We start from the raw sequence: 6,062 nt of genomic DNA, 5'->3' as shown, positions 1-6,062 counted from the left end.
ACAGGGTAGACCATTTAGGACAGAGATGAGGAGAAACTTCTTCACCCAGAGAGTGGTGGCTGTGTGGAATGCTCTGCCCCAGAGGGCAGTGGAGGCCCAGTCTCTGGATTCATTTAGGAAAGAGTTGGATAGAGCTTTAAAGGATAGTGGAATCAAGGGTTATGGAGATAAGGCAGGATAATCAGCCATGATCATATTGAATGGTGGTGCAGGCTCGAGGGGCAGAATGGCCTACTCCTGCACCTATTGTCTATTGTCTACAGACCATCACAAACACACAACAGGGTGAACAGTTACCTATGTGCTCAAATTATTAAATGATTCAACAATATTGAATGCTCCTCTATGTTGAATACCAACTGGAAATACTTTGAGGCTAACAAGACTCTTAATGAACTGTGGCTTCAATGTGTTTCACTCAGTATGGCCTGGTTTGACCATGAGTGTCAGAATTGTCTGAGTCCTGAAAGACATCATTGCCATACTGAGTTAGTGTGAGAACCAACATCACACTTATTGCTCACCCATCTCCATGTACAACAACATGTCTGTGGTTGCATTGGTTGGAGTGACCGCTGGCTAGTGATCATGTGCTCTGATTTCTCTTTTACAGGGGTGGAATTTTCATTGATGGAATTAATGGTTTGGCAATGCTTGGTGGAATATGTTCACTTGACAAATCTGGAGGAGTAAACTTGGTGAGCACTCACTTTTCCTTTTGTTTTTTGGGTTTCCTGTTCACTGAATAACCCCTAGTGACTTCATTGCTGACAGTGACCAGGTAAGTTGGTGGGACAGCATCACCTTCATTAAGGTGTCCGCAACGTTTCAATGTTGCCATCACAGCCTGAACTTCAAGGTTCAACATATTTTGTCAATGGAAGTGGCACAGAGCCATTGCAAATCAGGCTACCAAAGCCAGTATTTATTGCAATCTCTAGTTAGATTTTTTTTAGATTAGATTAGATTCCCGACAGTGTGAAAACAGGCCCTTCAGCCCAACAAGTCTACACCAATCCTCGGAAGAGTAACCCACCCAGATCCATTTACCTCTAATGCACCTAGCACTCTGAGCAATTCAGTATGGTCAATTCACCTGACCTGCACATTTTTGGAGTGTGGGAGGAAACCAGAGCACCCAGACGAAACCCACGCAGAGAATGTGCAAACTCCACACAGTCGCCCGAGAGTGGAATCGAACCTGGGACCCTGGTGCCATGAGGCAGCAGTGCTAACCACTGAGCCACTGTGCCACCCCAAATGTTGCTTTTGAGAAGCTAAAGTAAGCTGTCTTCTTGAATCGCTGCATCCCATATGCTGTAGATGCAAAAACAATGCTGTTAGGGAGGGATTTCCAGGATTTTGACCCAACAATAATGAAGGAACAGCAGTATATCAACAAATCAGGATGGTGAGTGACTTGGAAGGGAACTTGGTTGGTATTCCCACGTATCTGCTGTCCTCGTCCTTCTAAAGGGTAAAGGTCAGGGGTTTGGAAGGTGCTGTTTGAGGAGCCTTGGCAAGTTATGGCAATGCATCTTGTAGATAGTATACACTGTTGTTACTGAGCATCTGTAGTAGAGGATGTGAATGTTTGTGCCATTCAAGTGGATTGCTTTGTTGTGGATGATAAGAAGCTTCTTAAGTGTGGGAGCTGCACTCAACCAGACAAGTGGGGAGTATTCTCTCACACCCCTGACCTGTGCGTTGGTGGACAGGTGTTGGGGGGGGGGTGCGGGGGGATCAGGAGATGAATTACTTGTTGCAAGATTCCCAGCCTCGAAATTGATCCAGAAGCCATAGTTTACTTCATTTTCTGGTAATCCTTAGGATGTTGATACTAGGGGATTCAGTGATGGTAATGCCATTGAATATCAAGGAGCAATGGTTAGTTAGATTCTCTCTTATAGAGTCATAGAGATGTACAGCACGGAATCAGACCCTTTGGTCAACTCGCCCATGCCAACCAGATATCCCAACCCAATCTAGTCCCACCTGCCAGCACCTGACCCATATCCCTCTAAACTCTTCCTATTCATATACCCACCCAGATGCCTCTTAAATGTTGCAATCATACCAGCCTCCATCACTTCCTCTGGCAGCTTATTCCATACATGTACCACCCTCTACGTGAAAAAGTTGCCACTTAGATCACTTTTACATCTTTCCCCTCTCACCCTAAACCTATGCCCTCTAATTCTGGACTTCCCCACCCCAGGGAAAAAACTTTGCCTATTTATCCTATCTGTGCCCCTCATGATTTTATAAACCTCTATAAGGTCACCCCTCAACCTCCGACGCTCCAGGGAAAACAGTCCTAGCCTATTCAACCTCTCCCTATAGCTCAAATCCTCCAACCCTGTCAACATCCTTGTAAATCTTTTCTGAACCCTTTTAAGTTTTATAACATGTTTCTGACAGGAAGGAGACAGAATTGTGTGCAATATTCCAAAAGTGGCCTAACCAATGTCCTGAACAGCTGCAACATGACCTCCCAACTCCTGTACGCAATAGTCTGATCAGGAAAGAAAAGCATACCAAACATCTTTTTCACTATCCTATCTACCTGCGACTCCACTTTCAAGGAATTATGAACCTACATTCCAAAGTTTCTTTGTTCAGCAACACTCCCCAGGACCTTACCGTTAAGTGTATAAGTCTTGCTAAGATTTACTTTTCCAAAATGCAGCACCTCACATTTATCTAAATTACACTCCATCTGCCACTCCTCAGCCCATTGGCCCATCTGGTCAAGATCCTGTTGTAATCTGAGGTAACCTTCTTCGCTGTCCACTACACCTCCAACTTTGGTGTCATCCGCAAACTTACTAACTGTACCTCTTATGCTTGCATCCAAATCATTTATATAAATGACAAGAAGTAAAAGGACCCAGCACCGATCCTTGTGGCACTCCACTGGTTACAGGCCTCCAGTCTGAAAAACAGCCCTCTACCACCACCCCTCTCTTCTACCTTTGAGCCAGTTCTGTATCCAAATGGGTAGTTCTCCCTGTTTTCCAAGAGTTCCAACCTTGCTAACCAGTCTCCCATAGGGAACCTTGTCGAATGCCTTACTGAAGTCCATATAGATTTAATCTACTGCTCTTCCCGCATCAATCCTCTTTGTTACTTCTTCAAAAATTCAATCAAGTTCATGAGGCATGATTTCCCACGCACAAAGCCATGTTGACTAATCATTCCTTGCCTTTCCAAATATATCTTGTTGGAGATGGTGATTGCCTGGCACTTGTATGGCACAAATATTATTTGCCACTTGTCAACCTAAGCCTGGATAGTGTCCAGAGTTTGTTGCATTTGAACTTGGACTTCTTCTGTACCTGAGGAGTCACGAATGGTGAGTCATTGGTGAATATTCCCACTTCTGACCTGACTTTGGAGAGGACGTCGTTGATGAAGCAGCAGAAGATGGTTGCGCCTGGAACACTATCCTGAAGAACTTCTGCAGAGATGTTGTGGAGCTGAGATGGCTGACCTTCAATAACCACAACCAACTTCTGTTGTACTCAGTATGACAAGCAGCTCAGAGTTTTGCTAAGGCTCTCTGATGTCACATGAGGCCATTATGTCAAGGCCAGTTACTCTAACCTCACCTTTGGAATTCAGCTCTTAAGATCCTGTTTGAACTGAGGCTTTAGTGAGATCAGGATTGGAATTGTTCTGGTGGAGCATGAGCTGAGCATCAGTAATTGGTCACGACTGAATACGTGTTGCTTGATAAACCTGTCAATGATACATGCATTCACTTTGCTGATGATTGAGTGTAGACCAATGGCCAAGTTAGACTTGTCACAGTTTGTGAACAGTAAATTTCTAGGCAACTTTCTATCTATTGCAGTTGTATAAGACTCTGGTGCGGCCGCATCTGGAATATTGTGTGCATTTTTGGTCGCCATACTATAGGAAGGATGTGGAGGCACTGGAACGGGTGCAGAGGAGGTTTACCAGGATGTTGCCTGGTATGGAAGGAAGATCGTATGAGGAAAGACTGAGACACTTGGGGCTGTTTTCATTAGAGAAAAGAAGGTTTAGGGGTGACTTGATTGAGGTGTACAAGATGATTAGGGGGTTAGATAGGGTTGACAGTGTGAACCTTTTCCCGCGTATGGAGTCGGGTATTACAAGGGGGCATAGCTTTAAATTAAGGGGGGGTAGATATAGGACTGAAGTTAGGGGTAGGTTCTTCACTCAGCGAGTCGTAAGTTCATGGAATGCCCTGCCAGTAGCAGTGGTGGACTCTCCCTCTTTATGGGCATTTAAGCGGGCATTGGATAGGTATATGGAGGATAGTGGGTTAGTATAGGTTAGGTGGTCTTGGATCGGCGCAACATCGAGGGCCAAAGGGCCTGTACTGCGCTGTATTCTTCTATGTTCTATTGCTTCGGCTCTAGGGGTGGCAAGTTCTAGTGCGGACATCTCAGTACTATTGCCACAAATTTGTCACAGGTTTTGCAGGAAAGAAATTGAAAAAAGAACTTACTCCACTCATTATTGCAGATTTACAAAAATAAAAGTAAGGATACGCTTTAAACAGCCACTTAGCTGCTGTGAGCTTTCTTCCACACAGGCTTCTCCATGTTCAGCTGTGAATTTTGCTGTTTGTTCATTTTTCTGATGTTCACTTGAGATCAAACAGCAGAACAGTGAGTTGTGTAGATTCACTGTGGACTGTGTAGATTCACTGTGGACTGTGCAGATTCACTGTGGACTGTGTAGATTCACTGTGGACTGTGCAGATTCACTGTGGACTGTGCAGATTCACTGTGGACTGTGTAGATTCACTGGTGACAGAGTAGATTCACTGTGGACTGTGTAGATTCACTGTGGACTGTGTAGATTCACTATGGACTGTGTAGATTCACTGTGGACTGTGTAGATTCACTATGGACTGTGTAGATTCACTGCTGATGGCGCAGATTCACTGTGGACTGTGTAGATTCACTGTGGACTGTGTAGATTCACTATGGACTGTGTAGATTCACTGGTGACAGAGTAGATTCACTGTGGACTGTGTAGATTTACTGCCGACTGGGCAGATTCACTACAGACTGTGTAGATTCTCGGCTAACTGTAGATTCACCGCTGACTGTGCAGATTCAGTGATGACTGTGTAGATTCACTGTGGACTGTGCAGATTCACTGCTGATTGTGCAGATTCACTGCTGACTGTGCAGATTCACTGCTTATTGTACAGTCTCACTGCTGACTGTGCAGATTCACTGCTGACTGCGCAGATTCAGTGCTGACTGTGCAGATTCACTGCTTAATGTCCAGTCTCACTGCTGACTGTACAGATTCACTGCTGACTGTACAGATTCACTGCTGATAGTACAGTGTCACTGCTGACAGTGCAGATTCACTGCTGAATGTACAGTTTCACTGCTGATTGTGCAGATTCAGTGCTGACTGCAGATTCAAAGCTGATTGTGCAGACTCACTGCTGACTGTGCAGATTAGCTGTTGACTGTGCAGATTCACTGCTGACTGTGCAGATTCACTGCCGACTGTGCAGATTCACTGTTGACTGTGCAGATTCACCGCTGACTGTGCAGATTCACTGCTGACTGTGCAGATTCCCTGCTGACTGTGCAGATTCACTGCTTATTGTACAGTCTCACTGCTGACTGTGCAGATTCACTGCTGACTGCGCAGATTCAGTGCTGACTGTGCAGATTCACTGCTTATTGTACAGTCTCACTGCTGACTGTGCAGATTCACTGCTGACTGCGCAGATTCAGTGCTGACTGTGCAGATTCACTGCTTATTGTACAGTCTCACTGCTGACTGTGCAGATTCACTGCTGACTGCGCAGATTCAGTGCTGACTGTGCAGATTCACTGCTTATTGTACAGTCTCACTGCTGACTGTGCAGATTCACTGCTGACTGCGCAGATTCAGTGCTGACTGTGCAGATTCACTGCTTATTGTACAGTCTCACTGCTGACTGTGCAGATTCACTGCTGACTGCGCAGATTCAGTGCTGACTGTGCAGATTCACTGCTTAATGTCCAGTCTCACTGCTGACTGTACAGATTCACTGCTGA

This window comes from Chiloscyllium plagiosum, chromosome 1 (assembly GCF_004010195.1).
Source record: "Chiloscyllium plagiosum isolate BGI_BamShark_2017 chromosome 1, ASM401019v2, whole genome shotgun sequence".
In the NCBI taxonomy this organism is placed as follows: Eukaryota; Metazoa; Chordata; class Chondrichthyes; order Orectolobiformes; family Hemiscylliidae; genus Chiloscyllium; species Chiloscyllium plagiosum.
Note: the sequence above shows the minus strand (reverse complement) of the source record.